General features: G+C 46.6%; 1 protein-coding gene and 1 pseudogene across 2 annotated transcripts in view; one reads left to right on the top strand and one right to left on the bottom strand.

Moving 5' to 3' along the window:
* Positions 1 to 27,018, bottom strand: part of LOC147120835 (uncharacterized) — a 225,593-nt gene that overhangs the window by 64,181 nt on the left and 134,394 nt on the right. The gene's annotated exons all lie outside the window — the stretch shown is intronic.
* The window catches only part of LOC147120837 (uncharacterized), a 93,379-nt pseudogene that overhangs the window by 29,471 nt on the left and 36,890 nt on the right, over positions 1 to 27,018 (top strand). The window contains exons 4-7 of the transcript XR_015075798.1: positions 2,261 to 2,608; positions 6,587 to 6,934; positions 23,056 to 23,398; positions 25,516 to 25,660. The product of XR_015075798.1 is annotated as an uncharacterized LOC147120837 (transcript). The remainder of the gene's footprint in view (positions 1 to 2,260; positions 2,609 to 6,586; positions 6,935 to 23,055; positions 23,399 to 25,515; positions 25,661 to 27,018) is intronic.

The following is a 27,018-nucleotide window of genomic DNA, read 5'->3' as shown; positions in this document are numbered from 1 at the left end:
CACTGTTCCGTATGACATTTCATTTGTGCCATATTCTTGCGGTCTCCGTTGTATCTCTGCAGCGCCCCGTGCTGCTGCTTCGTGTGATACTGCAATGCTGAAAGCCTTGTCCAGCGTAAGATCCTTTTCTGATAGAAGCCATTTCTGGGTTCCTTCACTTTGAAGCCCACACACAAACTTGTCCCTTAAAGTATCTGCTAGTCCCGTTCCAAACTGGCAGTGTTTCGATAGCTTGCGCAGTTCCGTTAAATACTCAGCATTACTTTCATCTTTATGCTGGTTCCTTTTGTGAAACTTAAATCTTTCTGCTATCAGCAGCGGTGTGGGGTTTAAGTGGTCCTGTAGGATTGACACTATGTTTTCAAAATCCTTTTCTACTGGCTTCTCTGGGGTTACTAGGTTTCGTAGTAAGCCATACATTTTTGCACCCATTGAATTCAACAATACCAGCGCTTTCTTGTCATCTGGCACTGCATTCGCCTTGCAGTATACTTCTATGCGTTCGACATATGTTGTCCAATCTTCGACTTCATTGTCGAACGCTGTGATACTGCCACTCTTCGGCATTTTTGGGTGTGGTTAGACTGGCTTAAAATGGCGTCTCCCGCGCTTTCCTTTCTTCCCCGCTGTGGCTTAAAATGGCTTCTCCCGCGCTGCTGCCAACGCCACTCTCAGCGGTCCTCGTGGCAAATGGCGACGCCCTGTGGGTTTCGTGCGCTGCTCCTGCGCTGCTGCCAATGCCACTCTCTGCGGTCCTCATGGCAATGGCAGCGCCTTGCATTTTCCTGTGCGCCTCTCTCCCCCGTTGACGCTGCTCGGCCCTTGAACACCGGCTGCGCCCTGCTCTCTCTCGTCTCTCTCCCCGTTGATGCCGCTCGGTCCAGAACACCGGCTGCGCCCTGTGCGCTCTGCCCTCTCTCTCTCCACCGTCGACGCTGCTCGGCCTTTTTGTGCGCCGCTCGGTCGGCTCTAGCCGCCGCTGTCCGGGAAGGGTCTGCGCAGTACCTGTTGCCAGCCCGTTTCGCTGGACCACCGTGACTGGAAAGCCAAGCCTGGCTCTCGACAGCCTCCCCTGTGATGCTCAAATCTCCGCTGGATGACTGGGCGGTTGCCTGTGGTCGACGCCCGTGCTTCTGGACTCGACCTCCTTCCACTGTTATCTAGGAGCGAATCCCTGGGAGGTGATGCAGAGTTGCAGGTAGGTTCGAATCTGCGTCATCGCCAATGTTATATCCGTGTATCTTAATGTTGTGTCCTTCAATAATCAGACAACAGACTGCAGGGAACGATCAACAGGTGTTTACTGAATGAGGGTTCAAACTGCAACTGACTGTACAGATCACTACTCAGGGTTTATATACAGGTGTGGTCACTGCCGGTACTACAGGATACAGGAGCTGTAAAAAGTAGTTGCCCCCTTAAAGGTACATACATTACAAGAACAAAGCTAATTCTATCATCACACTTGTAAACCGGCCCGAAATCCTTTGCGCTGCTCTTCTGAGCACTCTCCAATGTGTCACTGCCCCTATGAAGATAGGACCACAAACACTCACAGCCCTCGGACACTCTGCCACCATAACTCTGGTGGGAGTGCATGGCAGGGCTGCAAATTAATCTTGGACCCGGATGTGCCTGGTCCCAGCCTTCCATTGCCTTTTGAAGGTAACAGGGATAGACACTAAAAGAAAGAACTTGCATTGATATAGCACCTCTCATGACCTTGGGATGTCCCAAAGCGCTTTACAGCCAATGAAGTACATTTGAAGTGTAGTCACTCTTATAATGTAGCAATCACACAATGTCCCACAAACAGCGATTAAATAAATGGCCAGATCATCTGTTTTAGGGATACATGTTGGCCTGGACACTGGGAGAACTCCCCTGCTAATCTTCATATAATGCCGTGGGATCTTTTCCATCCACCTGAGATGGCAAACTTGGTTTAAAATCTCATTTAAATTATGGCACCTCCAACAGTGCAGCACACCCTCAATACTGGAGTATCTCGATACGTGCTGAAGTGTGTGGGGACTGGAACCCACAACCTTCTGACTCAGACGCAAGCATGCTACCAACTGAGCCATGGCTGACACTCTTGCTGATGTTGAGTTCCATTTTTTCTGGGCTCTCAGTTTGCAAACTGGGCTGTTAAACATCAGGTGAGGTTATAACATTTCAAATTTTATAAATTGTTAAACTTAGCATGCTGGAGAAATATATTTCTTTGTGTTGAGCTCCATACATTTCCCACGTACAGGTCCATTGGCTGATCCAGTCCTTATTCAGTATCCAACAGTCAGCAAGGTGCCAGAGGGTGAAACCGTCCAGTTACAATGTGCCATGTACAATGCCAGTGTGAGTGACACTGATGTCCACTGGCACTGCCAGCAACCTGGGAACAACAGCGAGTGGGTGATGAGCCATTTTGTGAATGACACCATTACCAGATCCCGGGGATTCCCCGATAGTTTTCAGCCTTCCAGGAACATCACCAGTAACAGTTACATTCTGACCATCGTGAATGTGTCCCTCAGTGATACTGCTGCCTACAGCTGTGGTGTGTGGAGCTACATCTATGGAGCAGGGACCCAGCTCAATGTAACCGGTAAGTCAATGTTAGCGAACACTGGCAGGGTCTCAGTAACAGCTCCTTACTGGGAACATGTTTAATCTTCACACAGTGGAGTGAACAAGTGGAAATATACAGTCAGACACAATGGTTGCTGTGGTGCTGTGCTCATGGAACAGAGAGTGGGAATGTTGTCTGTGGAGGGCCAAATGCCAGAGTTGAATAGTGGAGATGTGGGAATGGATCAATACTGTGGAACAAAAACAGGAAATACTGGAAAGTCTCAGCAAGTCTGTGCAGCATTTTTGGGAGAAAACAGAGGAGACGTTTTTGTGTGTGGGCCACACAGAACAAAGGGAAGGGAGAAGGGGAAAAACAGACAGATGAAAAGAAATAGATTAATTTGCTTAAGTGAATAGCATAACACTAAATGGCATAAGCGATATTATCAAAAACTGGTTTTGTTTCAGATTCCCAGCATCTGCAATTCTTTGCTTTTTGAAAATATTCTGGATTTTCCCTTGATTACCTTTGAGAATTGGGGAGCGTTCATACAGAACTTCCCCTCAGGATATTGAATGAGTGCCTAGAGTCCGTGATAGGGTAGAGTGTACATGGTGCATGGAGGGGCATTAAACAGATGGACCATAGTTTCAGAATAAGGGGTCGCCCATTTAAGACGGAGATGAGGAGGAATTTCTTCTCTCAGAGGGTCGTGAATCTTTGGAATTCTCTACCCCGGAGAGCTGTGGAGGCGGAGTCAGTGAATATATTCAAGGCGGAGACTGACAGACATTTGAACTACAAGGGAGTCGAGGGGTGGGGAGAGCGGGAAAGTGGTGTTAGGCCAAGGCTGGATCAGCCATGATCTTATTGAACCTCAACTCCACCTTCCCGCACTATCCCCGTATCCCTGAATTCCCTTCGTTCCCAAAAACTTATCGAGCTCTGTCTTGAATATACTCAATGACTGATCATCGACAGCTCTCTGTGGTGGAGAATTCCAAAGATTCACAGCCCTTTGAGTGAAGAAACTTCTCCTCATCTCAGTCCTAAATGACTGACCCCTCATTCTAAGGCTGCGACCCCATGTTCTAGATTCCCCAGCCAGGGGAAACATTTTCCCAGCATTAAACCTTTCAAGCCCATTAAGAATTTTATATGTTGCAATTCGATCACCTCTCATTCTTCTAAACTCTAGGGGCTATAGGCCTAGTCTACTCAATCTCTCCTCAGGTCAATCCCCTCACCCGAGGAACCAGTCTAGTGAACCTTTGTTGCACGCCCTCTAAGGCAAGTATGTCTTTCCTTAGGTAAGGAGACCAGAACTGTACACAGTACTCCAGGTGTGGCCTCACCAATGTCCTGTATAATTGTAGTAAGACTTCTTTACTCTTATAATCTAATCCCTTTGTAACAAAAGCTAACATACCATTTGCTTCCCTAATTGCTTGCTGTTCACTTTCGGTGATTCATGTGCAAGGACACCCAGGTCCCTCTGACTGTAAATGTTTCCCAGTCTCTCACCTTTCAAAAAATATTCTGTTTTTTTGTTTTTCCTACCAAAGTGGATAACTTCACACTTCCCCACATTGTATTCTATTTGCCATGTTCTTGCTCACTCAGTCAACCTGTCTATATCTCTCTGCAGCCTCTTTGCATCCTCCTCATAGCTTACCTTCCCACCTAACTTTGTATCATCAGCAAACTTGGATACGTTACACTCAGTCCCTTCATCTAAGTCATTAATCTAGATTGTAAATAGCTGAGGCCCAAGCACCAATCCTTGCTCGTTACAGCCTGCCAACTCGAAAAAGTCCCATTTTTTTCTACTCTCTGTTTTTGTCCATTAACCAATCCTCGATCCATGCTAACATATTTCCCCCAATCCCATGAGTCCTAATTTGGTATAATAACCTCTTGTGTGGCACCTTAGTGAATACTTTTTGAAAATCCAAATACACTACATCCTCTGGTTCCCCTTTATCCATCTTATTAGGCATATCTTCAAAAAACTCTAACAGATTTGTCAAACACGATTTTCCTTTCATAAAACCTTGTTTACTCTGCCTAATCATATTATGATTTTCTCAGTGCCCTGTTACCACGCCCCTAATAATAGATTCTAGCATTTTACCTACTACTGATGTCAGGCTAACTTTCCTATAGCTCCCCATTTTTTCTCTTCCTCCTTTCTTAAATAGCGGGGTTATGTTTGCTACCTTCCAATCTTTGGGGACTGTTCTAGAATCTAGTGAATTCTGGAAGATTAATAGCAGTGCATCCACTATCTCTGCAGCTACCTCTTTTAAAACCCTAGGATGCAGGTCGTCAGGTCCAGGGGATTTGTCGCCACTTAGTCCCATTAATTTCTTTACTTATACTGATTTCTTTAAGTTTCTCATTCTCTCTAGACACATGGCTCCCCATTATTTGTGGAATATTTTTTGTGTCTTCAACTGTGAAGACAGATACAAAGTATTTGTTTAATGTCTCTGCCATTTCCTTAGTGCCCATTATAATTTCTCCTTTCTCTGCCTCTAATGGGCCCACATTTACTTTCACTAATCTCTTCCTATTTACATACATATAGAAACATTTAGTATCTGTTTTTATATCTCTTGCTAATTTACTCACATATTCTTTTTTCTCTTTATTATCAATTTCTTGGTCCTCCTTTGCTGAATTATAAAATCCTCCCAATCCTCAGGCTAACTACTCTTTTTGGCAACATTATAAGCCTTTTCCTTTGATCTAATACTATCTTTAACTTCTCTTATTAGCCACAGTTGGACAACTTTCCCTGTGGGGCTTTTGTACCTTAAAAGTATATTTGTTCTACATTAAGTGTTAATTATTTAAATGCTAGCCATTGCTTGTCTACTGTCATACCTTTTAATGTAGGTTTCTCAATCTACCTTCACCAACTCACCCCTCATACATAAATAGTTTGCTTTGTTTAGATTTAAGAGCCTAGATTCAGACTTAACTAAATGACTTTCAAACTCAGTATAAAATTCTATCATATTATGGTCACTCTTCCCTAAAGGCCCCTTTACTACAAGGTTATTAATTAACCCTTTCTCATTGCACAATATTAGATCTAAAATAGCCTGTTCCCTAGTTGGTTCGTCAACAGACTGATCTAGAAAACTATCTTATATACATTCTATGAACTTGTCCTCCACATTATTACTGCAAATTTGATTTGCCCAGTCTATATGTAGATTAAAGTCCCTCTTGATTACTGTATTGCCCTTGTTACATACGCCTCTAATTTCCTGATTTATACTCTGCTCTACATTGCAACCACTGTTTGGGGGCCTCTAAACAACTCCCACCAATGTTTTTGCTGTTTCGTAGCTCCAACCAAACTGATTCAACTTCTTGATTTTCCGAGCCAAGATCCTTTCCCTCTACTGTCTTTATCCCATCCTTTAGTATCAGGGCTACCCCTTCTCCTTTACCATTTTGCCTATCTCTTCTAAATGTTAACTGTCCAGGAATATTTAGTTTCCAACCTTGGCCACTTTGCAACCACGTCTCCATAATGGCTATTAGATCAAACCTATTCATTTCTATCTGCACCATTAATTTTGTTGCGAATGCTTCGTGCATTCAGATATCGTGCCTTTAGTTTTGACGTATTTTCTCTGGTTATCAATTGTATGTGACTCTTTGCAGACACATTTTGTCTGAGTAATTATTACCAATCAAGGAAAATTCTTTAAAAATTATTAATCTCGTTCAACACTATATTTTATCCCAAGTGTGGTTAAAATACTATTCCTGCAGAGCTGATCTCCTAGTAAAGAGGTTATAGTTCAGAGCATTAGAAAATGATCCCATTTTTTAATATAAAGTATTAATGAATCAACTCTGCTGATTCAGTATTAGAATTTGCTCTTTCTTTGAAGCAGATCATCTAAGTTGCCTGAACTTTCCACTTAAAGAATGAGGGCTATTTGAAGCCTTCAGATTGGTTCTTACCTCACTGGTATTTTTCCCTCAAAGTTGCAAATGCTCCAGTCCTTCTCCAGTCTCCGAGCCTGGAACGTGTCACAGAGGGTCACTCGGCGCGGTTACAGTGCACCATGCGGAACGCCAGAGTGAACGACACCGATGTCCACTGGTACCGACGGCAACGACCAGGGCAAGATATGGAGTGGGTTTTAACACATGAGGCAAGTGGCAGCACACGAGGGAGCCCAGGTTCCACTGACCGTCTCCAGCCTTCCAGAGACACCTCCAATAACAGCTTCATTCTGATAATCACAAACGTGCAGATTGATGACACTGCCGTCTATTACTGTAAAGTGTGGGGAGATATCAGTGGGAACGGAACCCTGCTCAATGTAACCAGTAAGTAGAGTTTACATTATACTAACTGACCTCCGATGGTGTAGTTGATGGGCAGGCTGGGAATTGAAGAGCAGTTTCGAAGTTTATTTATAATTTTTATATAATGGCTTAAAATGGTTTTAAAAATCTGAAAAAATTAAACTTTTTATTTTTCCTGAACTTTTCAGTGCTTGCACCTAATGAAATCAATATTTGTAAATTGTGCCGTCTCCTCTACATCGGGGAGTCCCAACACAGATTGGGTGACCGCTTTGCGGCACACCTCCGTTCAGTCCACAAATGTGACCTCAAGCTTCCGGTCACCTGTCACTTTAATTATCTGGACTACTCTGACCTCTCTATCCTCGGCCTCCTACACTGTTCCAATGAAGCTCAACGTAAGCTCGATGAACAGCACCTCATCTGTCGATTGGGCACTTTACAACCTTGAGTTCAACAATTTCAGATCATAAACTCGGCCCCATTTTCAGACAGCAGGTGCTGTTAATGATTGTGCTGCTCGTTTAATCTCTCCCGCCTTCCACCCTATCACAGACCGTCCCTTTTGTTCTTTCCTCCCCTCCCCCCATTCCCTGCCCCTGCACTTGCTTAAAATCTGTTACATCTCTAACTTTTTCCAATTCTGACGAAAGTTCATCGACCTGAAACGTTACCTCTGTGTCTCTCTCTGCAGACGCTGTCCGACCTGCTGAGTGTTTCCAGTATTTCTGTTTCTATTTGTAAATTTCCTGCCTGGTTTGTCACAGCACACTTCAGGAATTATAGGGCAGGGGTCCCCAAACTGTAGCCTGCGGCTCACATAGAAACCTTGACCCCTGGCAGCTCCGTCTTATTTACTTGTATTTCTTAGTTGCTGGTTTGTTCTGTTTGGGTCTTTAGGGCCTGAAGGTTTGCAAAGCACAGTTCTGGGCGTTGCTGTTTCAGTGGTGGATGAATCCCAAGTCAGAGCAACAAGATCTTGCTTAAAATCTGTTACATCACTAACATTTTGCAGTTCTGATGAAAGGTCATCACCCTGAAACATTAACTCTGTTTCTCTCTCCACAGATGCTGCCTGACCTGCTGAGTTTTTCCAGAATTTTCTATTTTCATTTCAGGTTTCCAGCATCCACAGTGTTTTGCTTTTGTATTACAATATCTTTACCCACTTCCTTACGAAAAGATCTACATTTTATTTCTCCATATTACTAACATAAAGCTGTACACCATAAAGTCTCCTGACTCTACCCACCCATTTAATCTCCTCCCACAGCCCATGTACACTCTCCCCATCACAGACTCTACCCACCCATTTAATCTCCTCCCACAGCCCATGTACACTCTCCCCTAACACAGAATCTAACCACCCATTTAATCCCCTCCCACAGCCCATGTACACTCTCCCCTATCACAGACTCTAACCACCCATTTAATCCCCTCCCACAGCCCATGTACACGCTCTCCTATCACAGACTGTACCCACCCATTTAACCTCCTCCCACAGCTCATGTACACGCTCCCCTATCACAGACTCTAACCACCCATTTAATCCCCTCCCACAGCCCATGTACACTCTCCCTTATCACAGACTCTACCCACCCATTTAATCTCCTCCCACAGCTCATGTACACGCTCCCCTATCACAGACTCTACCCACCTATTTAATCTCCTCCCACATAGAGTGAAAGGGGGAGAAATTCAGTTGGCTGCGTCACCCGTTAGTGCCTTAAGAGGGCGCTAAGTGGGTCACAAGCCAACTCGTGCCCGGGTGCGGAACTGTCCACGCCTCCCGCTAAATTCCGCGGGCCGCTAGTGGTGGCGCTATCCGTTAGCGCTGCGCCGCCGCCGATGATGTCATCGGTGTGCGCAGCACCCCGCTGATGCCCCGGCTGCGATATTTGGCAGCGCCCCCTGATTTACCACTGGACGCTATGTCCGATGGGTTTTGGGGGGCCTACCTGCGGCCGGGGAGGCGCAAATTAAAGGCGAGGTGCGGGGCGGCCATTTTTGTTGTTGGCAGCCTGCCAGCACCTGCCTGCGCTCCTGTCCCCAGTCTCCTGAACCCCCCCCCCGCGGAGTGCCGGCTGCGCTCCAAGAGCCAGGCACTTCTCCTCGGTGCCGGGCTCTTTTGCCTGCACTCCCGATCCTCGGGGGCCCAGCTGGACCCCAGATCGCGCTGCACAAGGCCCCTCCCCTTTAAGAAGGGGAGAAAGGCTTGCAATACCGCAGCGCGACGTGTCGCAGCGTGTGGCGCTGCAGCATGTTGCGCCACGATATTCAGTCGCAGCGCCCCAAGCGGGATGCAGGGCGCCCCCAGTAGTGCCGCGCTTCCCTTTGGGGTGCTACCACTCAATTTCCGGCGGGCGGCCGCGAATGTTTCCGGGCCGCTACATTTAGCGCCCTGGCGAAGCTGGCGCCCCAAACGGGGCGATACTCAATTTCTCCCCCATAGATTCATGGGGGGAGAAATTGGGTGGAGCCGCAAACGGGGCGCCAAGCTCGCCTGGGCGCCGGATTTAGCGCAGCGTTCGGAGCAGTTGCGACCGCCGGAAATTCAGCTTGAGTGCCCCAAGAGGGACACGGGGCGAGGCTCGAGGCGCCCCACGTCCCTCTTAGGGCGCTGAAACTGAATATCGCAGCTCAACGTACCGCAGCGCCACACACTGCGGCACGGCGCGCTGCAGTACTGCAGGCCTTCCTCTTATTCTCAAGTGGGAGGGGCCTGCACCAGCGCGATCGGAGATCGCGAGTGCCGGCCAAAGAGCCTGGCACCGAGGAGAAATGCCGGGCTCTCGGAAAACAGCCGGCAATGCCGCGGGGGTCGAACAGGAGGCCGGGGACGGAGGTGCTGGCAGGCGGCTGTATTGATTTCTTTGTGGGTTCAATGATGAGACATTGATGAAAGAGAATGAGTTTTAATCTAAAGTCTGTTCAACTCTTTATACAGCATTCAGGAGACACCATTATGCTAGTGATGCATCTAGAACGAAACTGAAACTAAAACTAACTGCCTTGCTTCTCTCGGTCACATGCCCTCTGCTGGTCAGGCACAAGCAATCAATACATGCAATCATGCTATTAAGGCATCATAATCGAACAGGCAAATACCATCTCTATTTGCTGATATCATTACATCTCCTTTCTTAAAACAAAAGTATTTTACTTTTAACTAACAACATGTTTTCTTTGTATTAATCTGCATTTTAACTGTAACACTTAATGAACTTACATTAACATTATCATGATCAAGGTTTTTTAACCTTGCTTTGTGTGTTCACATGAAATATATCAATACACTAGAACTTGAAGAAAGAATAAGATAACATTACTTCCTTCTATAACAATAGTCCTTAAATTTGCTCAATGAGTCTCTCAGGAGGCTTCACGTGTCTTGAGGATTTTCTGATTGATTGTCCTTGAATCTGAGTTGTTGCCTCAGATGATTTGTTCTCAGCTGTGTGATCAGGTTGTTCAACAGTATCAGTCTCTTGACCTGCTGTGTCTGGTCCCATGAGAAGATCTCGACGATTTCTTCTCAGAACAGCACCTTCATCTGTCTGAATGGTGTATGATCTTGGTTGAACTTCACTCAGGACAGTTCCCTTCTGAGTCCATGTGTTTGTTTTGTCTTTGAACCTTACTTGGTCACCAGTGTGGAGTTCAGGTAGGTTTTGTGCTCCTCTGTCATAGTAGTACTTTTGCTTTTCTTTCTGTTGTTCTTTGAACTTCCTCACTTTCTCCCCCTCTTTTGTTTTCAGGAGGTTCTCCGGGATGGGTAGGTTTGACCTTAGCCGACGTCCCATCAGGAGTTGGGCTGGTGACATACCACACTCGAGCGGTGTTGTGCGGTATACAAGCATGCTCTGGTAGAAGTCAGTTCCACTGTCTTTTGCCTTGTACATCAGTCTTTTCACTGTCTGGACCGATTTTTCCACTAGTCCATTGGACTGTGGAAACTGAGGACTTGACGTTGTGTGGACAAAGTCCCACTCTTTGGCAAAGTGTCCGAAACTTGCATTGTAAAACTGAGGTCCGTTGTCTGTGAAGACCTCGCTTGCCACGCCATGTCTGGAGAATATGGCTTTCATACATGTTATCACAGCATCTGCAGTGGTGGTGTGCAGTCTACAAACCTCTGGATACAGGGAGTAATAGTCTGTGACTACAAGATAGTCCTTCCCTTGACATACGAATAGGCCAGCGCCTACCTTCTGGTAAGGTCTGTCTGGTGCTGGGTGTGGCTTTAGTGGTTCTACCGGATTGCTTGCTCGATATTTCAGGCATATTGTGCAGTTTGACACCTCATTTGTCACATCTTGGTTGATTCGTGGCCAGTACATCACCTCTCGTGCTCTTTTCTTACACTTTTCGATTCCCAGATGTCCTCCATGGATCTTTTTTAGCATCTCTCTTCTCAGACTCTTTGGGATAACTATTTTACTTCCTTTGTAGATGATGTCTTCAACCACTGATAGTTCCGCCCTGCAGTTCCAGTACTCTGCTATATCAGGTGAGCAGTCTTGCTTCATGTTGGGCCATCCATCCAAGATGCTTTTTCTCAGTCGTCTCATTGTTTCATCTTTGTTTGTCTCAGTCTTTATGAGCTCCATTTTTGCATCTGCTATGGGCAGTGCACTTGTGATCATGTCCACGTAGGCGTTCACTTTGTCATCCATTGTGGTGTTTGCGGGCTCACTTGGGTCTACAGCTCTGGACAACGTGTCTGCTGTATACATCAGCTTACCCGGTGTGTACGCAACATTCAGTGTATAGCGTTGCAGCCTGATCATCATTCTTTGTATTCTAAGCGGACAGCTATTTAGTGGCTTTTGGAACAATGCAATCAGGGGCTTATGGTCAGTCTCTACACTGATTGCTTGTCCTGCCACAAACTGGTGAAATCTTTCACAGGCGTATGTGATGCTGAGCAGCTCCTTTTCTATTTGAGCATATCGCGTCTCCGCGTCTGTCATTGAGCGCGATGCATATGCAATAGGTTGCCAGTAGTCATATTGTTGCAGAAGAACGGCACCGAGCCCACTCTGTGATGCATCTGATGATATCTTGATGGGTCTCGCTGGGTCATAAAACCTCAGAACTGGTTCCTCTGTGAGCAGTTTCTTTAGATCGCTCCATGACTTCTCATGCTCATGATTCCATTCCCATTCTATGTTCTTTTCAGTTAGTCTTCTCGGTGGCGCCATCTTTTCTGAGAGGTTGGATATGAATTTCCCCATGTAGTTGATCATTCCATTAAACCTCTGCACGTCCTTTTTGCATTGTGGCTTTGGCATATTCTCAATGGCGGACACCTTTCTGGGATCTGGTCTGATGCCCTCACTGCTAAGGATATCTCCCACGAATGTCAGTTCTGTCACCCCGAGCTGGCATTTCTCTCTATTCAGCTTCAGGTTTGTTTTCCTTGTTGCTTCCAGCACTTTTTTCAGTCTCTCGTCATGCTCGGTTCTCGTGGTTCCCCATACTATGATGTCATCCATTGATGTATCAACTCCCTCCAGGTGCTCATAGATCATATGGATAGTCTTGTGATACACTTCAGGAGCTGAGGCAATGCCAAATGGTAACCTTAGGAATCTGTATCTGCCAAATGGACTGTTGAACGTGCACAGTCTTGAACTTGCTTCGTCCAGCTTCATCTGCCAAAATCCTGATGATGCATCTAACTTGCTGAAATATTTTGCATTTGCAAACTGTGCCATGATTTCCTCACGTGTAGGAAGCTTGAAGTGCTCTCTCTTTATTGTTCTGTTTAGATCTCTTGGATCCAGGCAAATTCTGAGCTTTCCATTCTTTTTGTCCACTACGACGAGGGAACTCACCCACTCAGTTGGCTCATCTATCTTCTGAATCACGTTCAGGCTTTCCATCCTGTCCAACTCTGCCTTCAGTTGCTTTTGAAGAGCAAACGGAACTTTTCTGCATGGATGTATGACCGGTGTCATACTTTTATCTACTCTGATCGTGTGTTATCCTGGAATGCAGCCTAGAGCCTTAAATAGGTCGTTGTACTCTTTCATGAGTTAATCATAGACTGTCTCTCCCTCGCTTTCCACAACGAGGACTCTCTTCACCAGGTTCAGTCTCTCACAGGCTTTTAAACCTAGTATGGCTTGCACATCCTTTGGCACCACGATTAATGCTAGCGTGTGCTCTCTGTCCTTGTGTGTTACTTTGACAATGCATCTTCCTTTCACTGGTATATCAGTACCTGAGTATCCTGTCACTTTCACTTTTATTCCATGTATCTTTGGTCTGGGTCTAATTTTCTTAAAATCAGTCTCTGATATCACATTAACTTGTGCTCCAGTATCCAATTTAAATGGAATGTGTATGTCATTCACTTTTAGTGTCAACATCCAGTCTCTTTCTTCTTTTTTGTTTTCAGACACAACATCTACATAAAACTCCTCTGTGTCGCTTTCATCTACAGCATGGACCTTGCTTTGTTGCACTTGGTTCTTGCAGCAACGGGCATAATGTTTGCTTTTGTTGCAACTATTGCATTTTTTACCATATGCTGGACACTTTCTTGGTGGATGCTGTGTACTGCATCGACTACATGACTTTCGATTGTCCCTTTCATTTTCGTTTGCTGGCCATGCCTCTTTTTTCACATTGGCGCTCTTTTTGTTAAACGGTTTGTATCCGTTCTTTCTCACTGCATCCACGTTGCAGCTAATGTCACTGAACAGCTCCTTTGCCTGCAACTTCACAGTCTCTGTAGCCCTACACAGTGCTATGGCTTTTCCCAGGTCTAAATCTTGCTCTCTTAGCAGTCTTTCCCTTAGACCATTATCTGGAATACCACACACCAGTCTGTCTTTTATCAGCGAGCCTGTCAGTCCCCCAAATTCACACGATTTGCTTCTGTTTCTCAGTTCAGTCACATACTGATCAATAGTCTCACCCGTTTTCTGTACACATGTGAAAAATCTGTGCCTCTCAAACGTCACGTTACATTTAGGTATGCAGTAGGCCTCAAACTGTTCCATTATTTTATCTAGCTTCATTTTGTCTCCATTAGCAGCGAATGTGAAGTTATTATACACCTCCAGCACTTCATCACCCACGACATGTAAGAACAGTGGCGATTTCTTTTTATTACTTTTCTCGTCAGCTCCGATTGCTGATAAATACAACCCCACACGTTGTTTGAACCTTCTCCAATTTTCAGCCACATTACCTGTCAACTGAAGCGTCGCCGGTGGGTGTAAACCTTCCATTTTTTCACTTCATTTGCTATTCTCTAATGGTAAGCAACGATGTTCTCTTTTGGCTTGCTAATCTGTGGAGAGCTGATTTAACTTCGGATTTTTTCTCTTCATCTCTTTCAGCCACTTCTGACACCATGTATTGATTTCTTTGTGGGTTCAATGATGAGACATTTAAGAAAGAGAATGAGTTTTAATCTAAAGTCGTTTCAACTCTTTATACAGCATTCAGGAGACACCATTATGCTAGTGATGCATCTAGAACGAAACTGAAACTAAAACTAACTGCCTTGCTTCTCTCGGTCACATGCCCTCTGCTGGTCAGGCACAAGCAATCAATACATGCAATCATGCTATTAAGGCATCATAATCGAACAGGCAAATACCATCTCTATTTGCTGATATCATTACAGCGGCCGCCGAAAAAACGGCTGCCCCGCACCTCCACCTTAATTAGCGCCACTGCCGCCACAGGTAGGCCCTGTGAACCGGGCGCCATTTGCGAACGGCGCTACAGTGGCGGTCGCTGCCAAATATCGAGATCGGAGTGGTAGCGGGGCGCGGCGCATACCGATGACATCATCGGAGGTGGCGCAGCGCAACAGGTTAACGCTGCCATTAGCGCCCCAGCTAAATATCGCGGGAGGCATGGCCAGTGGCGCTAAAGCTACTGAGTGCCCTCTTTAGGCGCTAACTGGTGGCGCATCCCACCGACTTTCTAGGCCATAGAGTTATACAGCACAGAGAGAGGCCCTTTGGCCCATCATGTCTGCGCTGGCCATCAATCACTATCTATTCTAATCCCATTTTCCAGCACTTGGTCCGTAGCCTTGTATGCTATGGCGTTTCAAGTGCTCATCTAAATGCTTCTTGAATGTTGTGAGGGTTCCTGCCTCTACCATCCTTTCAGGAAGTGAGTTCCAGATTCCAACCACCCCCTGGGTGAAAAAGTTTATCCTCAAATCCCCTCTAAACCTCCTGCCCCTTACTTTGAAACTATGCCCCCTGGTTATTGGCCCCTCTGCTAAGGGGGAAAGTTCCTTTCTATCTACCCTATCTATGCCCCTCATAATTTTGTACACCTCAATCAGGTCCCCCCTCAGCCTTCTCTGCTCTAAGGAAAACAACCCCAGCCTGTCCAGTCTCTCTTCATAGCTGAATCGCTCCAGACCAGGTAACATCCTGGTGAATCTCCTCTGCACCCTCTCCAATGCAATCACATCCTTCTTATAGTGTGTCGACCAGAACTGCACACAGTTTTCCAGCTGTGGCCTAACTAGCGTTTTGTACAGCTCCATCATAGCCTCCCTGCTCTTATATTCTATGCCTCGGCTAATGAAGGCATGTATCCCAGATGCTTTTTTAACACCTTATCTACCTGTCCTGCTGCCTTCAGGGATCTATGTACATGCACACCAAGGTCACTCTGATCCTCTGTCCTTCCTAGGGTCCTACCATTCTATAGTAATCTGGGATGTAATGCTTAAGTTATCCACCAGATGGAGACAAATATTAAGGGATCACAAATACCAGTGTTTTAAGGTAATGTCTTGGCACACCACTTATTAAGGTAGTGGTATTGCATTCTGGGTATGACTCAGAGGTTGATCCTCCATCTTTGCTTGTGCAGTAAGAAATAGAGTGTGGGTGCTTCCAGCTGTAAGAGATGTTTCTCTCCTAAACCGTGTAATTAAAAAGTTAAAGTTTTGGTTCCTGAAGTCTGGCTTATCACAGTTCTTGACCTTACCACTCGGATATCACACATTCATTGTGTATTCCCTTGCCTTAATAGTCCTCCCAAAATGCATCACCTCACACTTTTCAGTGTTAAATTCCATTTGCCACTGTTCTGCCCATCAGACCAACCTGTCTATATCGTCCTGTAGCCTGAGGCTTCCCTCCTCACTCTTTGCCACTCCACCAATTTTCGTGTCATCTGCGAACTTACTGATCATACCTCCAACATTCATATCTAAATCCTTAATGTACACTACAAACAACAAAGGACCCAGCACCGATCCCTGCGGTACACCACTGGACACAGGCTTCCAGTCACAAAAACAACATTCGACCATCACACTCTGCCTCCTGCCACTAAGCCAATTTTGGATCCAATGTGCCAAATTGCCCTGGATCCCATGGGCTCTTTCCTTCTTGATCAGTCTCCCGTGCGGGACTTTGTCAAATGCCTTACTGAAGTCCATGTCGATTACATCAACTGCACTACGCTCTTCCACGCACCTAGTCACCCCCTCGAAAAATTCAATCAAATTGGTTGGACATGATTTCCCCCTGACAAAGCCATGCTGACTATCCTTGATTAATCATTGCCTCTCCAAGTGGAGACTAATTCTGTCCCTCAGAATTTTTTCCAATAATTTCCCTACCACTGATGTTAGGCTCACTGGCCTGTAATTTCCTGGTTTATCCCTACTACCCTGCTTGAATAATGTTCTACATTAGCTGTCCTCCAGTCCTCTGGCACCTCCCCTGTGGCCAGAGAGGTTCTGAAAAATTTGTGTCAGAGCCCCTGCAATCTCCTCCCTTGCCTCACACAGCAGCCTGGGATACAGCTTGTCTGGGCTTGGGGATTTATCCACTTTTAAGCCCGCTAAAACTGCTAGTACCTCCTCCCTCTCAATACAATTTGTTTAAGTGTATCACAATCCCCCTGCCTGATTTCAATTCCTACATCGTCCTTCTCCATAGTAAACACAAATGCAAAATATTCATTTAAAACCTCACCCACATCTTTTGGCTCTGCACACAGATGGCCGCTTTGGACCCTAATGGGCTGTACTCTTTCCCTGGTTATCCTCTTGCCCTTAATATACTTATAAAACACCTTGGGATTTTCCTTTATTTTGCCTGCCAGTGTTTTTTCATGCCCCCTCCTCGCTCTCCTAATTTCTTTTTTAAGTACCCCCCTGCACTTTCTATACTCATCTGGGGCTTCCACTGTTTTTAGTCCTTTGTATCTGCCAAAAGCCTCCCTTTTTTTCCTAATCCATTCTTGTATATCCCTTGACATCCAGGGTTCCCTGGGCTTGTTGGTCCCACCCTTGACCTTTACGGGAACATGTTGGCATTGTACTCTCTCTATTTCCTTTCTGAAAGACTCCCACTGCTCTGATGTGGATTTTCCTTCAAGTAACTGATCCCAGTCCACTTTGGCCAGATCCTGCCTTATCATATTAAAATCGGCCTTCCCCCAATTTAGAACCTTTATTTCCAGTCCATCTTTGTCCTTTTCCATAATGACCTTAAATCTCACCGAATTATGGTCACTGTCACCAAAATGCTCTCCTATTGACACTTCTACCACTTACCCGTCAACATTCCCTAGAATTAGGTCCAGTACCGCCACCTCTCTTGTGGGACTTTCTACATGCTGGCTCAAAAAGATCTCCTGGATGCACTTTAAGAATTCTGCATCCTCTAAGCCTTTCACACTCTGACTTTCCCAGTTAATGTTGGGTAAGTTGAAGTCCACTACTATTATTACCCTATTATTTCTTCACTTCTCTGAGATTTGCCTGCATATCTGTTCCTCTATCTCCCCCTGACAGTTTGGGGGTCTATAGTACACTCCCAGCAAAGTGCTTGCCCCCTTCTTGTTTTTAAGTTCTACCCATATGGCCTCATTAGAAGAACCTGCTAAGATATCATCCCTCCTTACAGCAGTAATTGGCTCCTTGATTAATATTGCGACACCCCCTCCTCTTTTATACCCCCTCTGTCTCGCCTGAAGATTCTATACCCCGGAATATTGAGCTGCCAGTCCTGTCCCTCCCTCAACCATGTCTCTGTGATAGCAACAATATCATACTCCCATGTGTTCATCAACACCTTCAATTCATCTGCCTTACTCGCAAAACTCCTTGCATTAAAATAAATGCTATCCAGCCTTGCCATACTCCATTGTGACATTACATATTTGCTCTGCCTTCCGGGCTGACTTATTTTTGGCTGTGCATCACCCCCTATTATAGCTCCACTCCGTATCCATTCCCCCTGCCAAGTTAGTTTAAACCCCCCCAAAAGCACTAGCAAACCTCCCCGCAAGGATGTTGGTCCCGTTCCGGTCCAGGTGCAACCCGTCCGACTTGTACAGGTCCCACCTTACCCAAAAGCAGACCCAGTGATCCAGGAAACTAAAGCCCTCCCTCCTGCACCAACTCTTCAGCCACGTATTCATCTGCTCTATCCTCCTATTCCTAGTACTGGAAGGAGTTCAGCGAAGATTCACCAGGCTGATACCTGGGCTGGCAGGAATGACGTATGAGGAGAGATGGGATCGATTGGGCTTGTACTTGCTGGAGTTTAGAAGAATGAGAGGGGATCTCATCGAAACTTATAAAATTCTAACAGGACTAGACAGACTAGATGCTGGAAGGATGTTCCCGATGGTTGGGGAGTCCAGAACCAGGGGTCACAGTCTAAGGATAAGGGGTAAGCCATTTAGGGCAGAAATGAGGAGGAATTTCTTCACCCAGAGAGTGGTGAACCTGTGGAATTCTCTGCCACAGAAGGCAGTAGAGGCCAATTCATTAAATATATTCATGAAGGAGTTGGCTATATTTCTCAAGGCTAAAGGGATCAAGGGTTATGGGGAGAAAGCAGAGACCCGGTACTGAATTTGGATGATCAGCCATGATCGCATTGAATGGCGGAGCAGGCTCGAGGGGCCGAATGGCCTACTCCTGCTCCTATCTTCTATGTTTCTATGTTTCTATACTCACTAGCACGTGGCACCGGGAGTAATCCAAAGGCTACAACCTTTGAGTTCCTTCTTTTTAATCTGCTACCTAGCTCCCTAAATTCTTGTTGCAGGACCTCATCCCTCTTTCTACCTATGTCATTGGTACCAATGTGAACCACGACCTCTGACTGTTCACCCTCCCCCTTCAGAATGCCCTGCAGCCCTTCAGTGACATCCTTGACCCTGGCACCAGGGAGGCAACATACCATCCTGGAGTCACGTCTGCAGCCACAGAAACTTCTATCTGTTCCCCTTACGATACAATCCTCTATCACTATTGCTCTCTCACTATTTTTCCTCCCCTCCTGTGCAGCTGAGCCACTCGTAGTGCCACGGACTTGGCACTTGCTGCATTCCTGAGAAACCATCTCCCCCAGCAGTATCCAAAACAGAAAATCTGTTGGAGAGGGAGACGGACCCAGGGGACTCCTGCACTACCTTCCTAGTTCTTTTACTCTGTCTGGCAGTCACCCATCCCCTATCTGCCTGTGCACTCTTTACCTGCGGTGTGACCACCTCGTTAAATGTACTATCCATGAAGATCTCAGCTTCGCGGATGCTCCACAGTGACTGCAGCTGCAGCTCCAGCTCTGAAACACGGATTTTGAGTAGCTGCAGTTGGAGACACTTCCTGCACATGTGTTCACCCTGGACATCGAAAGTGTCCCTGACTTCCCACATAGCACAGGAAGAGCACTCCACGCTGCCGAGGTGCCCTGCCAAGTCCTACCCTTAATTTACTCCCTTTACTTCCTTTAAATTAAAGAATATTAAATACACTAGGGACCTTATTTCCCTTTAAACACTACTTACTCTAAACTAGAGACCTTACTTTTACTTCAACGATTGGACTGCAGAAATACTCACCAGGTCCTACTTACCAATCAGCTCCTTCCCTGGTTGTGACGTCACTTTAGCGGTTTCGCAGTTGTTGTTGATTGACTGCTCCCACTCTCGGACTCTTTCCCAACTAGCAGCTCTCCGGTGTCGGGCCTCCTCTGCCGTGCTCCTTTATGGCCGCTCCGCCTTCTCTCAGGTCCCACAGCCCATGTACACTGTATCCTATCATGAACTCTATCTTTTTAATTTAATATACTAAGGAAAAGTTCTGCAAAATATCTCACTGACCCATAAATATAGTTGAGCAGAACTGTACAGTTTCCACGTACATTCACGTTTTCATCATTCAACCTCAGCCAGTTGCTTTTCCTAGATGACATTTCAATGATGGCAGTAACACAGGTTTAAGCAGAAGAACAGAGGACTTTTCAGGAACAGCGAAGGCTATTTTGGTCAACAAGCCTTCCTCTATTTGATTAATCTCACTTCTCCTACCTAGCTTCAAACCAACACATCTCTCTCCATAAATACATCTGCTGTTTCTTGAGCTCATTGATCCTGTCCACTTCAGTGAGCTCTCCAGTAATTTATTCTGGGCTTTTATTAAAGACCTGCCCTGGTAGCTCCTGTTGGCCTTGTAAGGGGAGGAGCCTCTGCCAACCAGTTAATGAAAGGGGGAAAGAGACCGTGGGGGGGAAATTCAACCTGGACGGTGGAGCACAATAGGCGTTATTGCACCAGCCGCGTGTTATACACGCCGCTCGATATTCAGCTCCATTGCAGTCAATGGAATTCAGTATCAGGCAGTCCAGTTCTGACAAAGGATCATCGACCTGAAACGTTAACTCTGTTTCTCTCTCCACAGATGCTGCCTGACCTGCTGAGTATTTCCAGTATTTTGTGTTTTTATTTCAGTATCAGGCGGGGTGTTTGATGGGCGGCCGATTCGTTATTGCCCGTTTTGTGCAAACACCCAAGGTGGATTTCTACTCCCTTGTGTTTATATAGCACCTTTCACAAAGAGCTTCGCAGCCAATGGAGTACCTTTGAAGTGTAATCACTGTGTTATGGAGGACAAAGTGCCAGCCAAGTTGTGCACAGCAAGGTTCCACAATAAGACCAATAACCAGTTAATCTGATTTTGGTGATGTTGGTTGAGGGATAAATATTGGCCAGGACACCAGGGAGAGCCCCCCTGATCTTCTTCAAAATAGTGCCAGGGGATCTTTTACATCCACCTGAGAATACAGACAGGGGGCCTCAGGTTAACGTCTCATCTGAAAGACGGCACCTCCGACAGTGCAGCACTGCCTCAGTACTGCTCCGCCGACAGTGCATCAATCCCTCAGTACTGCCCCTCCGACAGTGCAGCACTCCCTCAGTACTGACCCTCTGACAGTGCAGCACTCCCTCAGCACTGACCCTCCGACAGTGCAGCACTCCCTTAGTAATGCCCCTCCGACAGTGCAGCACTCCCTTAGTACTGACCCTCTGACAGTGCAGCGCTCCCTCAGTACTGCCCCTCTGACAGTGCAGCGCTCCCTCAGTACTGACCCTCCAACAGTGCAGCGCTCCCTCAGTACTGCTCCTCCGACAGTGCAGCGCTCCCTCAGTACTGCTCCTCCGACAGTGCAGCGCTCCCTCAGTACTGCTCCGCCGACAGTGCAGCACTCCCTCAGTACTGCCTTTCAGACAGTGCAGCGCTCCATCAGTACTGCTCCGCCGACAGTGCAGCACTCCCTCAGTACTGCTCCTCCGACAGTGCAGCGCTCCCTCAGTACTGAACCTCCGACAGTGCAGCACTCCGACAGTGCAGCACTCCCTCAGCACTGACCCTCCGACAGTGCAGCACTCCCTCAGCACTGACCCTCTGACAGTGCAGCGCTCCCTCAGTCCTGCTCCTCTGACAGTGCAGCACCCCCTCAGTACTGCCCCTCTGACAGTGCCGCGCTCCCTCAATACTGACCCTCCGACAGTGCAGCACTCCCTCAGTACTGACCCTCTGACAGTGCAGCACTCCCTCAGTACTGACCCTCTGACAGTGCAGCACTCCCTCAGCACTGACCCTCCGACAGTGCAGCACTCCCTCAGCACTGACCCTCTGACAGTGCAGCGCTCCCTCAGTCCTGCTCCTCTGACAGTGCAGCACCCCCTCAGTACTGCCCCTCTGACAGTGCCGCGCTCCCTCAATACTGACCCTCCGACAGTGCAGCACTCCCTCAGTACTGACCCTCTGACAGTGCAGCACTCCCTCAGTACTGACCCTCCGACAGTGCAGCGCTCCCTCAGCACTGACCCTCTGACAGTGCAGCGCTCCCTCAGTACTGACCCTCCGACAGTGCAGCACTCCCTCAGTACTGCTCCTCTGACAGTGCAGCACTCCCTCAGTACTGACCCTCCAACAGTGCAGCGCTCCCTCAGTACTGCTCCTCCGACAGTGCAGCGCTCCCTCAGTACTGCTCCTCCGACAGTGCAGCGCTCCCTCAGTACTGACCCTCCGACAGTGCAGCACTCCCTCAGCACTGACCCTCTGACAGTGCAGCGCTCCCTCAGTACTGCTCCTCTGACAGTGCAGCACTCCCTCAGTACTGCTCCTCTGACAGTGTAGCACTCCCTCAGTACTGCTCCTCTGACAGTGCAGCACTCCCTCAGTACTGCTCCTCTGACAGTGCAGCACTCCCTCAGTACTGCTCCTCTGACAGTGCAGCACTCCCTCAGCACTGACCCTCTGACAGTGCAGCGCTCCCTCAGTACTGCTCCTCTGACAGTGCAGCACTCCCTCAGTACTGCTCCTCTGACAGTGTAGCACTCCCTCAGTACTGACCCTCCGACAGTGCAGCACTCCCTCAGCACTGACCCTCCGACAGTGCAGCACTCCCTCAGTACTGACCCTCTGACAGTGTAGCACTCCCTCAGTACTGACCCTCCGACAGTGCAGCACTCCCTCAGCACTGACCCTCCGACAGTGCAGCACTCCCTCAGTACTGACCCTCTGACAGTGCAGCACTCCCTCAGCACTGACCCTCTGACAGTGCAGCACTCACTCAGCACTGCACTGGAGTGTCAAGTCTGTGGAGTAAGGTTTGAACCTACAACCTTCTGACTCAGAGGCGAGAGTGCTATCACTAAGTCAAGCCTACCACTCCTGATGTTGTTGAGTTCTATTTTTTCTGGCCTCTCACTTTACAAACTGGTGTGTTAAACTTCAGGTGATTTTATGACAGTTCAAAATGTTATAAATTGTTAAACTTTGAATGCTGGAGAAATATATTTCTTTGTGTTGAGCTCCATATATTTCCCACGTACAGGTCCATTGGCTGATCCGGTCCTTATTTAGGATCCAACAGTAAACAAGGTATCTGGGTGAAACGGTCCTGTTACAATATGCCATGTACAATGCCAGTGTGAGTGACACTGATGTCCACTGGCACTGCCAGCGACCTGGGAACAGCGAGTGGGTGATGAGCCAGTTTGTGAATGGCACCATTACCAGATCCCGGGGTTTCCCCGATCGTTTTCAACCTTCCAGGAACGTCACCAGTAACAGTTACATTCTGACCATCATGAATGTGTCCCTCAGTGATACTGCTGCCTACAGCTGTGGTGTGTGGAGCTACATCTATGGAGCAGGGACCCAGCTCAATGTGACCGGTACACCCTCCTTACAAAGAGAGCGCTGTTCCCTGGAAATGGGTTTGTTTTTTATTTGCCCCTTCCCCAGACTGACAGCCGATAACAGAGTTTCCAGCGGTGTGGGGCTGGTGGGCAGTGGCCCGGACACCCGCTTACCCCATGCAGATGGAATGCCCTCCCACTAACCCCAACCCTGGCATGGTCAGTGTTGGAGGGCACCAGTGAGTGCAATCCCGCCGTAACTTTTATGAAGGGGAAGTCATGTTTGACAAATTTGCTGGAGTTCTTTGAGGAAGTAACATATAGGGTGGATAAAGGGGAACCAGTGGACGTAGTGTATTTAGACTTCCAAAAGGCATTTGACAAGGTGCCACACAAAAGATTATTGCTTAAGATAAAAAATCACGGGATTGGGGGTAATATTCTGGCATGGATAGAGGATTGGCTATCTAACAGAAGGCAGAGAGTTGGGATAAATGGTTCATTCTCAGACTGGCAATCAGTAACTAGTGGTGTTCTGCAGGGGTCAGTGTTGGGTCCCCAACTCTTTACAATCTATATTAACGATTTGGAGGAGGGGACCGAGTGTAACATATCAAAGTTTGCAGATGATACTAAGATGGGGGGGAAAGTAGTGAGTGAGGAGGACATAAAAAACCTTCAAGGGGACATAGACAGGCTAAGTAAGTGGGCAGAGATTTGGCAGATGGAATACAATACTGGAAAGTGTGAGGTTATGCACTTTGGCAGGAAAAATCGTAGAGCAAGTTATTATCTTAATGGCAAGAAACTGGAAAGTACTGAAGTACAAAGGGATCTGGGGGTCCTGGTGCACAAAACTCAAAAGGTTAGTATGCAGGTGCAGCAAGTGATTAAGAAGGCCAATGGAATGTTGGCTTTCATTGCTAGGGGGATAGAATATAAAAATAGGGAGGTATTGCTTCAGTTGTACAAGGTATTGGTGAGACCGCACCTGGAATACTGCGTACAGTTTTGGTGTCCATACTTAAGAAAGGACATACTTGCTCTTGAGTCAGTACAAAGAAGGTTCACTCGGTTAATCCCGGGGATGAGGGGATGGACATATGAGGAGAGGTTGGGTAGATTGGGACTCTACTCATTGGAGATGAGAAGAATGAGAGGCGATCTTATTGAAACATATAAGATTGTGAAGGGGTTGGATCGGGTGGATGCAGGGAGGATGTTCCCGATGATGGGTGAAACTAGAACTAGGGGGCATAGTCTTAGAATAAGGGGCTGCTCTTTCAAAACTGAGATGAGGAGGAACTACTTCACTCAGAGGGTGGTAGGTCCATGGAATATGCTGCCCCAAAAAGCTGTCGAAGCTACATCATTACATAAATTTAAGACAGAAATAGACAGTTTCCTAGAAGTAAATGGAATTAAGGGTTACGGGGAGCGGGCAGGAATTTGGACATGAGTCTAGGTTCGGATCGGTCATGGCCCTGTGGGTAGCGGAGCGGGTCCAGGGGCCGTGTAGCCTGATCCTGCTCCTATTTTGTGTGTCTAATTCTGTTAGATTCAGGAGATGGTTCTGTGATAGTGGATTGGCAGTTAGGATCAGATCAGCCATGATCTTATTGAATGGCGGAGCAGGCTCGAAGGGCCTATTGGCCTACTCCTGCTCCTATTTCTTATGTTCTTATGATCGGGGCCCATGCAATTTCATTGCCTCTGCTTTTAGCTTTCACCTACAAGTGAGAGAATATCAAGGGTAGATTTTCGATTCATTGCCTGGGATTAAATCAGCGTCACAGATCACAAATTAAAATGTAGCAGTTTCTATGACAGGCAACGATCTCCAACGCCAATTTTACGCCCAGTCGGCAAGTTGAAAATCTACCCCAGGTGTTTCTCTCTGTATGAACACCACATCCCTCAGTACAGTGCTATTCATAGAACCCTAGAAATTTATGGCACAGAAGGAGGCCATTTGACCCATCGTGTCTGTGACTATTCTCCCCTAGTGCCTGAGAGCAATGTTATACCGAGGGAGAGCTGCTGGTCTCTCTTGTGCTTATATTAAACCTGGTTTTCTGAAGGACATGAATCCGAGTCCTTATTCGATTCATGTCACTGCTGTTGAACTCTCCATCAACTTTGATATTTTACAGAGTTATCTGAAAAGTGGTCTTCGAGTATCATCGGCAGCATTGCAGCCTGTGCCCTGGTATTGGCCATCTTACTCTGCATCTTCATAGCCGCAGTGTTCTACGTGAAAAAATGGGCATGTTTTCAAAGCAGATTAAAACCAGAAGGGTAAATACAATTTCATTTCATATCTCATTTTGTTTTAATATTGAATTAAACATTGGGGGCAGACAAGCTGGGGCCTGAGGGTTTTCTCTTCCTGTACAGGTAAATACAAAAACATAAACAGCATTCAATTATCCAGTTATAAAATACACTGCAATTTTTCAGTTGAATAAAGGAGTTTTGTGTTTCAAAAATGTGACTATTATTTCTGTTGTTCACCCCCCTCTTTCAGTGTTTCCCTCCTCTTTCTGCTTCTCTATGTCCATCTGTAAAGCCCGCTCCCTGTCTCTCTCTCTCTGACACACGCTCTCACTGTCCTACCTGTTTTCTCCATTTCTGTCTGTACCTCAACCTGGCCCTCCCTTTCTCTTTTAGTTCTTCTGTATCTCTCTGTCCCGTGCTCTCTTTGCTATGTTCTCTCTTTCTTTCTCTGCCCAACATCTTTCTCTCTCTCTGTCCTTCCCTCTTTCTGCACCTTTGAAACTTTATAACTCAAATAGACATCAGTGGGCCATTGCAATAAAGCTTTATGATATTCACTGTCATCCCAAAAAGTATTATAAGACGTGTTTATAGCATAACTTGATATTAATAACAGTAATTTAAAATAAAAAGAGGAGAAACCTATATATATAAAAGGATTGATCTGTCTGTCTGTCTGTCTGTCTGTCTGTACTTCGGTGTGTCTGTCCGGCTATACACTCGAAAGTTATAGAGCGTACCTACGCGTGCGTTACGTCCAAAGAAAGCTTACCATTCCAGGACGGTCGTAAGCGTATTTACTTTTCGGTCGGACAAAAATTGTTCGCGCGTTATGCAAACAACCTTCAAAATTAAACTCATTATCTGCTAATTAGCATTGATTGACTGACGTCAAGGTCGACCAATCCTGTGCCGTCATGATTGACCAATCCTACAGTTCAGTCACCTGATGGTTGGCCAATCGGTGTGTGTGTGGGCGGGACTAATCGTTTTCATCTCAGGGATCTGGCAGCCATTGCTTTAACTACTTCCAGCTCAAAATCTGCTAATCCAGCTTCGAAAAAGTTAGTATCTCTTTTAAAAATAACATAAGTTTTACCAAAAATATTCATTTTATAAGTACTTTCACTTTCATCTTTCAAGGTATTAAAAGGTAGGAATGTTGGCCGGCAGCAGATTCACAGAGGACACAGAGACAGGCCCGAAAGCCTGGGACTCGATTTAAAATGTTGCCCGGCAGCAGATTCACAGAGGGACACAGAGACAGGCCCGAAAGCCTGGGACTCGATTTAAACCGCCCGGCCCAAAACAGCCCTGGCCCGGCAGCAGATTGACAGAGGGACACAGAGACAGGGCCCAAAGCCTGGGACTCGATTTAA

The sequence above is a fragment of the Somniosus microcephalus genome, chromosome 3 (assembly GCF_052327205.1).
Source record: "Somniosus microcephalus isolate GS21.2 chromosome 3, FLI_Smic_1.0, whole genome shotgun sequence".
Classification (NCBI taxonomy): Eukaryota; Metazoa; Chordata; class Chondrichthyes; order Squaliformes; family Somniosidae; genus Somniosus; species Somniosus microcephalus.
The sequence above is the reverse complement of the archived record's forward strand: the minus strand, read 5'-3'. Positions and strand labels throughout refer to the sequence as shown.